Source organism: Halyomorpha halys, unplaced genomic scaffold (genome assembly GCF_000696795.3).
Source record: "Halyomorpha halys isolate HHAL.00 unplaced genomic scaffold, Hhal_1.1 Scaffold286.1, whole genome shotgun sequence".
In the NCBI taxonomy this organism is placed as follows: Eukaryota; Metazoa; Arthropoda; class Insecta; order Hemiptera; family Pentatomidae; genus Halyomorpha; species Halyomorpha halys.
This window is the reverse complement of record NW_027115682.1, coordinates 174459-187161: the sequence shown is the minus strand read 5'-3', so window position 1 is coordinate 187161 and position 12703 is coordinate 174459. Positions and strand designations below refer to the sequence as shown.

The 12703-nt window shown below is 31.0% G+C and overlaps 1 long non-coding RNA gene across 1 annotated transcript; it reads left to right on the top strand.

The window, feature by feature from the left end:
* Window positions 1-5830: 5830 nt before the first annotated feature.
* Window positions 5831-9214, top strand: LOC106680758 (uncharacterized). Its single transcript, XR_010844926.1, has 3 exons — window positions 5831-5996; window positions 7477-7545; window positions 9125-9214. It is a non-coding gene; the product is annotated as an uncharacterized lncRNA (long non-coding RNA).
* The last annotated feature ends 3489 nt before the right edge of the window (window positions 9215-12703 follow it).

The window sequence follows — 12703 nt, the reverse complement described above, 5'->3', positions numbered from 1 at the left end:
GTGATATGTGACACATTAAATGGTATGAAATCTTCCAAATTGCGTTTGAATAACAAAACCACATGTTTTAGTGTGCCAGTCTTAAGGCTGGTTCCTGTTTATCAGAATTTGGACCAAACATGAACGAATAAGGCGAATTGCTATTTCATATTTAGTTTCTTAAAATATAATTTAACACTTACAAATTGAAATAAATAATAAAAATACATAGAGAAGAATTCTTTTTTTTTTTTTTTTTTTTTTTAGGTGAAACAAATTTGATTTTTATTTACTGAGATATTCCAGAATTTAATTGTTCCTAGTCATTTCTGGCATACGGGGTGTTTTATCCTATTGCTTTCTTCAGTACACAAGCCTGGTCCTGCCTTGCTAGTCTCAGTTTGTGTCAATTTCTTCTTCCTCCAGTGAATCACCGATGTCGTAAGTGTGTGGTCCAGCACTGCCTTCATCGGTAGATGGAAGAAGAGATAGTGCTCTTTTTCTATCAAAAAGTCTTAGCGAGAGCGAAGATTCCGGTCTTTTTCGAAAACCTGTCATAGTTTCCTTCTATGTTGGTGCAGTCTACAATTATGTATTGCAACTGTTATTTCAGGGACTCTGCAAGTGAGGCATCGAGTGTCTTTCCCTCTGCGTGTGCAGTTTCTCCAGAGCTCTTCGTGTTTAGAATCTATGAAACCTCCCAGATTATGGGAGAATCGCTGTTGGGAAGAAGTAGTAAGGTAACATCCTTCTGGCTCGCAATCCCCCGCCATATTTTCTTTCATAGGTTTTGGTGTCTTACCGATTCTCTTTCGAAGACCCTTCGATATCTAGTCCCTGTCTCTTCACTTCTTATTTAAGAATATCCTCCTTGAGAATGATGAAGATGATTTGATTCTCTACAAAATAAGTATCAACAAAGACTAAGCTAAACTTTGTAACCATGTTTTAAAATGTATTCTGATCATCTTTGTATAGAAATCCGTTCCAAAACATGAAAACTACACTCCCTCCGAAACATTTCAGATGGTTATTTGAATAGTGATAAAATTATTCACAAAGATAAACTTATTAAGAGAAACGAATAGTGTAAAAAGGCGAATAGTGTATATAATTCAGGTGAGTGGATCAGCCAGATGTTTTTCTTGTTTGAAAGTTCTTTCACATTGAATTCCAACAAAGTTTCTTAACCCTATAAAACCGAACCCTTCCTAAAACAAAATTTGTGAGGAAACTTGGGCCATTAAACCACATCTGGCTGTAAATGGTTTAAACATTGAAATTTAAACAATGCTAAGTGTGAAAAATGTAGAAACAATTTGAACCGGGTTATACCATTAGCAGATTTAACAATAGATCACTTTAGTTCCGAACAATCAATGTCCACCTGTTACATCTAACCTTTCTTTAGTTAATATAATGGCATCAAACCAACTCTTATCCCAGACCGATCGGTATTTTAGGTTCATCTTTCTTATTTCTTCCTTCTGCGGATTTTTCCCCTACCGCTTTAAAAATGATCGTTTCCAGAAAGTCCTTCCATTATGCTTTTATTCAGTAATTGTTGTTATCTTACTTGCCACTATCGCAATTGGCAGTATTTGCAGGTATTGTTATTTCAGTAAGTTCTTTACTGGAGTGCTACAGCAAGGAATCTGTATACTGTGGTATACGGCCATGTCCCTATTGACATTGACGGGTGTAATAACATCACCTTTACGAGCTTTGGCCATTAACAAGATTTTACACTCCTTGAGGGAAGTCGACCGTCTTTTCTATGCAAAAAATGATTGGATAACTCTGAGTTCAGACTGGATGGAGAAAAATATTGTTGGCTTGGCCTGTATATTGGTTTACATTGTCTACTATCACTATAATATAGGTACTGTAGCGATCCATTTGACTGGGTTATATTTCTTTATTTTGTCTGTAGGTGTTTTCTTGTCCGCTTCTCAATTTTCCGCTACAGCACTTCTTGTCAGGAAACGATTGACCAGCCTTTACTATTTTTTAAAACAAGTTCGACTTGATGGTAATGTTAGTTTAGCTATTATTGAGATAAAACATTTAGTGTACCTTCAAAATCAAATGTGTGATGTGGCGTCGCTTTTGAACGAGTCGTTCACGGTGTTGCTAACCGTTCACATAGCTTCAGCATTCATGGTAACTGTACTTGCCTTCTTCTACTTAACCATTAGTTCCTTTGATTTAAGAACTATCAATATCAGCTATTTCCTATCACATAAATCATTATCAGAAGCAGTTGAGAAAATTAGAATAATAATTGCGATTCTATACTTTAGTACGATTTGGCAAATCTGCACCTGTTCAATAAAGATATCGCAAAAGGTATAATTATTATAAGAACCATTACAAGTGTTATTACAAAATGATATCTATTTGAAATAAGATATTTAATTTTTCTGATTTTTTTTGGGGGGGTTTAATGTTAATTTTTTTAAAATGATATTAAGCAGTTAAAATATATTTCATAAACCTTCAACCCTAAGTCACTTTCCGGACGATTAACAATGTGTCTTGTTAAATATTCAATGATGTGAAATGTTCTTTCAAATATACATTTGAATAAAAGAAAAAAAATTGTTTGTTTCCTTTTTCTAAACGTATTTGTCTCTATACGTAATATTAATTCTGATTTCTACTATTAGTATTTACAGATAATATGTACAAAATAATAATTATTTTGACTGGAGGAGGAAAATGTGATTCAAAAGAAGAGAACTGTTAGAGTATGATGTAGAGGCGGGAGTGGATAGAGTTCCAGAGTGAAGCAGATCGGATTAGAATGGACTTCTCAAAAGCAGTAGCTCAATGAGTAGATCAGATGGATGAGACCAAAGTATGGGATTGAACGAAGGATTTACAATGCAGGTTTTATATGATGTTGAATGGGTGCTGAGTTCTAATCATCTGGAGTAAGAAAAAGAATTGACGGGTTTTAGGTAAAAGGAGATAGCGGAGTCGTTCATTAAATTGTTTTAGGGTTCCTTTGCCTTAACAGGAAATTTTTGAGATGTAAAGGGAGGGGTTTGAGGATAAAGAAGAAACTCGAAGAACGCTTCTGGACGGAGGAAGACAACCGACAGGAGAAATCATTACGACTTACTAGGAAAGATCAATGATGAAAGAATGCAACCGTTGTGGGGGACTAGGGAAATACAATGAACAATTGAAAGGGGGATATAAAGGATGACGGAATCAAAGGCTTTGCGAAAATAAAAGAGAATAAGGATGGGATAAGTTTCTGCTAGTATATGACTGTGTACAGATCTTGGTAGACTTTAATAAAGGCAGTCTGAGTGGAATGGCCAGGTCGGAAACGGGACTGAAGGGGGTTCAAAAGTTATGTTAAAGTAATCAGGTAAAATAAAAATAGAATGGATAGCATCAAGATCAGGTGTCAGGATTTCACAAGGAAAGGAATTGAGATTTTGGTTGAATAAAGTTCGGGAAGAAAATTTTGGAATAGGCATGTTACAGGAAACATGAATAAAGTCATGTCAGGAAATGAAACAAGGTGTTGAGATGAGGCGGGGAGTTCATCAAAGGAGTAAAAAATATAAAGTCCAAACCAGTAGGAATACTGAGTGAGATTTATGGGGTTGTGAGGAATAAGCCGAGTTTAAGGGAGTAGTGGAGGTAGAGGAGAACGGGAAACAAAGTTTTCCAAAGGAAAGGACATTGAATGTGTGGAGAATTGCAAGGAGGTAAACACGGATTTTGGATTAAAGACTGTCCTGAACAAAGAGATGTACAACTTATTTAATAATTTAAATTTATTTAATTCAGGGCTTAAAACTTTAAATTATAAATTATACTACACAGAGATACTTTGAACCCGTAAATAATATCATATTTAGAGTAGTTGGACACTAGAACGAAATTTCATAGAGGAATGGAACGCGGTGGCAATTTCTGGATTGTGGCAACGAGAATTCACACAAGTGCTATTTGTACAGAAAGTCGTTTATTTCCTTTAGGTGGAAGATAAAAATTAATTTATTCATTATAAATTGATACTATACTAAATTAGTAATTAAGAAGCAGACAGAAGCAGAAATGAAATGTTCAAAAAACGCGTTCATAGCAGCCTACTCTTTATCTCTTGACCCATCCTAGCGAATTAATCCAAGGCAGTATTCCTAATGAACTGTGACCATAAGAAAGTTTAATAATTCTATAGAGAAACATATTATTGATTGGCTGATCTGTAAATTTACTTATATGGTATACAAATTCTAATTTTTTCATATTTTAAAAATTTTCATCCCATAATTTTGGAATCACCAGAGATATGCACATAATCCAGTATTACGCCGAGCTGAAGTGGCTCTATCCATCCTTCCGATGCCAGTATTTCCTTGCTTCCTTTCTATTCCAAATAATTAGTACTCAGTACCCCTCCTATATCCTAGAAAACCTGGAATTCAAATTCTCTGACCAATCCCGTACTACCAGGTCCCGTTTGTCTGACACCCAACCCTCCACCTCACCGAACTGCTGCGTTTGATAAATCATTTTTTACCTGAGCTGCATATCGCTGGAACTCCATTCCCTCTAACCTACGTCATGTACTAATCCTTTCCTCGTATAAAACCCTTATATTTAATTACCTTATACTTCAGCAATCTAATTCTATATTATAATAGTACAGATATAACTTTTTGTTTTGTTTTTTACGTATTTAGTCAGTTAGTTTTTAATTTTTGTATCTAACATTATTTATATACAATTTTAATATAAGTTATACTTAAGTGTGGCCACACTGTTTTGGCTTATATATGTTATAAAATTAAAATTACCATTTAATTGTTCTAAAGGGACTTAGTCCCTATTATAGTTTTAATAAACTATTTTTCCTTTCATTTCATAATTTTGAACCCTTTGAAAAATCGAAAAAAGCCATTGAATTTCTCTTGTAGTCCTCATTGTTAGAATGTAATGGGCTGTATCATTAATGGCTTTAATATTTAATAATGGATGACTTTAGTTGAGAACACTCAATGTTCACCTGTTATTGATTGCCCAGTCAGCAATCAACCTTACGTTCAGCTAAACTTTCTTCAGTTAATAGAATGGCATCAAACCAATTTCTATTTCAGACTGATCAGTATTTTAGAATAATTTTTCTTATTTGTTCCTTCTTCGGATTTTTTCCCTATCACCTTCAAAAATATAATTTCAAGAAGGTCCTTCCATTGTGTCTTTTTTCGTTTACTGTTGCTGCCTTCCTTACCACTATCTCAATGAGCAGCGTCTGCAGGCTATGTATCAATAATGTATTCTATAAGAGTGTGCTAGAGAAAGCATTATGTACATTGTTGTTAACGATGATGTTACCTGTGACATTGGTAGGTATAGCAACTTCACCTTTGCGAGTTTCAGCCATTAACAAGATTTTACAATCCTTGAGAGATATCGACCGTCTCTCCTATGCAAAAGAACATTGGAAATCTCTGAGTTCAGATTGGAGGGAGAAAAACATCGTTGGTGCCGCTAGTTTATTGTTTTATATATTATATTATCACTATTTTGTGAATAGTATGAGGATCCATATTACTGGATTATATTTCTTTGTTCTGTCTGTGGGCATTTTCTTGTCCAGTTCTCAGTTCTCCGCTACGGCATTGCTGGTTAGAAAAAGATTGTCCAGCCTTTGCTATTTTTTAAAAAAAGTCCGACTTGATAGTAATGTTAGTTTAGCTATTATTGAGATTAAACATTTAGTATATCTTCATAACCAACTGTGTGACGTGGCCACCCTTTTGAACGAATCATTCACGATTTTCCTAACCGTTCATATAGCTTCGGCTTTCTTGGGAACTGTAATTGTTCTTTTCTACTTGACCATCAATCCCTTTGATACAAAAACATTCAGTGTTCTACCTACTAAATCAATATCTGAATCAATACAGAAAATTAGAGTGATCATTGCTATTCTGTACTTCAGCACAATATGGCAAATATGCACCTGTTCAACAAAGATTTCCAAAAAGGTATAATTATTATAGGATAACTAAGTGAATTGATTTATACTGAATGATTAAAATAAATAATTTTATCGAGCTTCAGCTGAATTAAAAATCGCTGAAAGAGGGCGTTAGTTGTATAAAGCGTCATTTTTATTTCGAAAGTATAGAGTAATTTATTTCTTTTGTAACAAGTTTATCTATACATTAAAAATAAATAAATAACATAAACATTAATTTTTTCAGTTTATTTATTGGCATTTACAACGGTATTTATATAAAAATACATCTAGTAAATTAGTTGCTAGATTACAATGGGATGATAAAGTCTTGTAGAGAAAGTACCCATTGGCAACACTAATAACATTAGAAGGTTGAGGCCATCTTTTCAAGCGCCTTGTAGGATTGTCAGGGATGATAGAGGAAGCAAGGTTAGAAACTGGTGGTTACGGAGCATAATGGTAGAATAGATATCTGGTTCGATGTAACCTGGTTTCATTTGGAACATTAAGGTCTTCATGGATGATTTTACTTGTGACAAAGTAAGGAGTATTGAGGATTTTAAGAAGGATTTTGGAATGTAAGATTTAGAGGTATTCGAAGGTTTAATGAAGCACCAAAGCTCAACTCCGTATATTCAGATTGGCTTTATTATATTCATGTAGATCAGTCTTTTGTATTGGATTGGAAGTTTAGACCTTTTGTTCTGTATGTGCCGTAATAGTTTTGGAATAGTCTGAATCGACGTGCAGTTTCCTGTCTTTTCAGTAAACATTATTTTAAAATAAAATTAACTTTTGTATACTAAATTAGCAGTTATGAAACATTCCTGGTATCCAAGTGGCAGGCTGGGGCGCATCTGCAAGTTGCACAAGTGTTAGGGGTGGGGGAATTATATTATCAAATCGTAATACAGCGGAAAACTTTTGGTTCAGTGAGATAAAAAAAAGTTAAATCGATACATGTCTATTGGTTGCACATGGGAAAATTTTAATTTTTACTATTTAACTAAAATGTAAACGTAATACTTCTAGTTGATTAATAATGGAACAGAATAACTATTAGATGAATAACGGGTCACATTTTTCAATCTGACAAGTTTTTCTGCTCCTCTTATATTTATCAAATTTGAGATTTATTGCTTCCTCATTTAACCTGCACTATCATAATTAATTATTGGTACAAGTGACCATATTTAAATTAGTTGTGACCAATGTTTGATATTTTTTATTTTATTAGTGATCGGGAAATTCATAATTGGGTATCATGTAAAATATGATAAAAATGGTCTCACCATTATTCAAGGATAAAATTACCTTGTCTGAAAAATCAGTTAGTAATTTAACAAGTGATCTTTGATTAGTTGCTTCACAGTAGTAATATTATTCTAATCTCTTTACTTCGTTTATTATCAATCTATTTTATTATTATACAGTTACAAAAGCAATACTAAATTATATTTTGATTCATTGAATTTGTTTAAAACTGGCGTTTACTTCTTTTGCAGATTAACAAATTTAATCTTCTCTTGTATCGATTCATGGTCAAAGACGAAACGAAAAAATTGTTAAATGAGGTAAGCTATACTAATTCATGTTTTATTAATTATTTCGTTAAAAGCTCTTCCTTTATTTACTTCAATTAAAAAAAAATAAAAATAAAATCGGTACCTCTACAACCTGTGAATGGTCAGGGGTTCTGTACTTAGTAAGGAATTACTGTTACTATACCTACGATTGTTCAAGGAGGTGATTTGGCCAAAATCTACCTCCAGATTTTTACTATAATTAATAATAATAATAAATACCATAATTAAAGGTACCAAATTTATGAGGCTGGGTGGACCCCAGGAGGACTCCAGAACCCACAGGAGTTGATACACGGCTAGTGTGTAACAGAAAACAATTTACCCCGGTGCTACCGTGCTCCCTTATTTAATTTTAATTAACTTTAATTTTAGTTTAATTAGAAGAAGATATACTTTAATTTTATCAAGTAATTCCAAATGCTTTTAAAACGGAGAAATAACCTTATTAAAACTGTGCCTCAGATTTTTAAACTTTTAAGCACTCAAAACAATTCCTTCTATAATAAAGCAAATAGTATAGTTGCTTTCCCAAATCTCTGACAGGACAATAAGTGTACAACCAAAATATCAGTAAGTATGCTATACCAATTTTGAGAAAATAACTTCTATCAATGTTGAAGATTTTGAATTTTTTGTTCTGTCTTTAGGTAACAAATTTAATATTCTCTTAATAACATATATGCTTTGATAGTGGCAGTGGGGGTACATACAAGAAATTATGAAAATGAGAGATTTTATGAACTCTTAATGCCATATATACTTTTAAATAACTTATACATGAATTGGAAGTCAAATTAACTTATCGGTTTTAAAATAACCTCGTAAGGAGTCAGAAGCACATATAATATGTGATCCCCAGGCAATTGAAGGAAACATATTCATTCATCAACATATCCTTCGGCCTTGTTCAGAGTGTTCACTGTATCTGGCAGAATAAAGGTTTTGCGTTGAAATGCAGTATTTTATGGCAAATAAATATTTTCAATTTCTTTTTCATTATAATGTGATGTGGCACAAGCGTGAGATTATAAATAAGCTTTTACATCTAATGAAGTTGACACTTTGTCGTAATGATAAAAAAATATCCAATTAAACAAGTTATGAAAATTATTAACTCTAAAATAATTTTCAATCTAGGAAATATTCTAAATAATAAGAAATATCTTATATTTTTGTCCGTTCTCGGTCAATAAATTAGATTTCTTATGTGTAATTTACATCAACATTAAAGAAGAATGACTTAGAAATATAATTTTCTTTGAATTTAACCACTGTATAACAGATTAAAATAATGAAATATATAAGACGTGATTAAAGGGGCAGTAAAATTATGGACATTATGAGTGTTTGTTATGGAACGTTCCCAAAGTTTTATCTATTTCAGCCAGGTCGCTTTAACTATATTAAGAATAGATTAAAAAAACATTATAAATAATGATAATTCTTATGAAAAAAATTACCACTATCAAACATAGTGTGCCAATTGGCTCCTAGTAGAAATAAAAATAAATTGTTCCCCAGATCTAGGCAATTTATAAAAAATAAACTTGATTTGATTTCTGTTTAGGAGCAGCTAAGACTTCATGTGGCTACTAAAAGAGAGGTTATTTTCACTGCTTGTGGCTTCTTCAAGCTGGATTACTCTCTGATACATTCGGTAAAGAACACAATATATTCTATGCAGAATATATATATACTTATTTTTTAAATATAGGGGATAGAATAATAGATTTACTATAATATCATATATAAAATATGAACAAATAAAAATGATAGTTTTTCAAAAATCGTCTTCTAAAGTACCTTTGATTTTGTTTATTTGAAAAAAAAAAAATAAACAGTTCTCATTGTTATAAATAATAAAAGGTGGACAAATAAAAAATATTTTAATGAATAGCTAAAGGAAAAAACAATTCGGATTCAAATGATCTTTACCGATTGTAATACGGCTTCCTTATCTTTTGTTGAACTGTTTTATTTTTAGTGGGGCCAAAATATATATTGGCTATTCCCATCTTGAGAAAACCGAAAATAAGAATTTTTATAGTAACAGAAAAAATAAATTATTAAAGAAATGTTTTGTTCATAATTTTTTTATACTAAACAAGAATTAATTAGAATTTTGAAATAGACACAAGAATTTGAACCAAAAATTATTAATTTGTGAAAAATATGGATAAAAAATATATATTGCTTTTTATAATTAACTTTGATATGAATTTTGATAATAAAAGAAATAAGAATTTTAACTAAAAAAGATTTTGAAATATGTAATACTTTTAATGTGTAAAAAGTGTTAAATTGATTCATAATTTAAAGTTTTAATATTTTATGTGAAGAGTGACAAAATAGGTAATTAGACATAAGCTAAGGAAAGGTTATTAATAAATTAATATGATTCCCTAATTTTTATTGTCTCTTAGGGTAAATTTGACTGAAATCGATGACCTGAGTATGTTTTAGCCTGAAAAAAGCTTTTAAATTATTAATGTGAATATAAATTTGTATTTAAGGTATGCTATTTTATTAATAATAATGTTGCTTGTTAAATCTGAATGTATAATAAAAGCTGTTATTTGATTGATGGGCCTTCAGGATGGTCTAATTGGCCGAAACGTTAGACTTTTAAGAAATAAAGTGTTTTTGACTTAAATTGGATACAATTTATTTTGTTCAAACTTATTATTAAGCTTATTACTATGTGAATTGTCAATGAATTTAATTACGTTTATTGCAATGTATTTCACAAATTATAATACTCATAATTCACCTGGTATTAGTACAATTTTCTATTTATTTTTTCTCAGTTATATGTTTTCAGACGTCCACTCCCCAACTTATATACGGAGATAAGCAATCTATACTTAAATAAGACATAGAGAAAGAGCTAAGAATACAAAACAATGAAGTAATATAAGATTTTTGAAACAGTGTAAAACAAAACGTGAACGTTAAAAACATGGATAATAGAAATCCATCAAACTGAAGAATGTTTCTTCAAGGATTCTTTTTTTTGTGATTGCTCTTTTTTGCTTTCTCTACATAAATTTCGGATGTCATTCAGCTAATCAGATCCACTCGGTAATTTTTAGGCGAAAACCTCTTGTGAATCAATACAGCTAGTAAATTAATAATAATAACTGAACCAAAGTGAAATGTTGAGATGGATGGTTAAATTATTAATCACTATAAAAATATTACTTATAATTATAACTGATTTTTTACAGATGGTTGCAGCAGTTACAAGTTACATCATAATGTTGAAGCAGTTTTACGTTAATAAATAAAAAGGATATTTTGTGAAGATGCATTGTCTTAATATCAACTTCTATTTTGTTTTAGTGATTTAAATCAGTGATTTAAAAATTAGTAGAAATATAGTGAGTTGTTTTAGCTTTGATTCTATAAATTATTTACTTAATTTTCTATATACATATTTATTATATATCATAATAAGTATATATTATTTTTTATCTTATATGTTACTTCAAACATTTCTTAACTCGTTCTTATTTTATTCCAATATGGAAATTTATTTCAATGCAAAACCCAAAATTTAGAAAAATAAAGGAGGGACTTTTTAAATTAATTTGTGGCCTTAAATTAATTAGGTAGTCCCTTCCTTATCTCCCTTCACAGCACATTGTCCTCTAAAGTCCCACAGATTTGTGCGTCGGGTTTATATGCAAGAAGGGGTAAAAAAACGCATACTTCACTTCTTTTGTTTTTCGATTACGTGTGGATTTGGACATAAAAATACAGTTAAAAAAATCAATTGCAATAAATTTTCTATCTAAGTAGTTATAATACTTTTCCTATTTTAACACCATATCTTTTTTTGAGATATGGAGCTAAGAAATTCAGTTGAACATTTTCATTCCATAAAATTTTTGTTGAAATATTTTATTTATAAGGTAACAATAGTATTTCATTACAATCAGACTAATATATACCAAATACTGTTGGATGTAATATTTTAAAAGGGGGAAAGTATTTAACAAACGCCGGTGTGCTAGGGAAAACCTGGGACCTGCATCTCATTACTTCTCATTGATAATGACCGAAAGCTCCTTTTATCTAATTTTAACTTTTAAATATACCTAATACTACTGCATAAGAAAATGTAACATTACATGAGAGATATCTCTAATTTTTTTTTTATGATAATGCAGACTTTAATGTACGTCTTTAAGATGGCCAGAATAGTTACATAGTAAATGTTTGGGATCATGTATGATACACCACAAAGAAACTTAAGACCTTATATGATTAAAGCTTATATGATTACATGAGCACATATTACATTAATATAATATTGGCCTATGATATTACATTAAGAATCATAGAAAATAAGTTTAGACGTAACTGCAACGATATTATAATATAAATAATCATAAAAAAAAAATGTATATTTATTTATTGGTATTTACAATTTTATTTACATAAAAATACATCTAGTAAATTTGATGTAAGTTTATGATAGAGTGAAACAGACTGTAGAGAAACTACCCGTTGGTAACTAAGAAACCTAGTTTAGAAACTTTAGGGTTTAGGTGGTCAGGTAGTTTATAATAGAAATATTGAAATCGGGCTAAGTCAGTTACATATGGAACATTAAAGTCTTCATGAAGGATTTTATTTGTGATAAAGAAAAGAGCATTGAGGATTTTAGGAAGGAATTTGGATTTTAAGGATTGGATACGAGAGAAATTCAAATGTTTTGTGGAGCCCGAAAAGCTCAAAAAATATTAGTATCATATCAGGAAATAAAATATAAATATTTTATTTTATTTTTAACATATAATCATTGATTTATTGTACCGTAGACTGTGTTACTTTTTGATGTACAGCCCTTTCAACTTTGGGACAGTCTATAGAGGTACTACCGTAGAGAAAGAAATCTCCTGTCTATATTAATGTCATTGCAATGTATAATAGGTCTATTTCAAAATAAAACTAATATTTTTTTTGACATAGGTGCTACTATTCGAGCAAAGCAGCCAAAACACTTATCCTATTAAAATTAAAAAAAATTCAAATCCAAAAATGTAGATATATCATATATCACTTTTCTCTTCTATATTCCTCTAACCTCATATCTCTCTCTCTCTCTCTCTCTCTCTCTCTCTCTCTCTCTCTCTCTCTC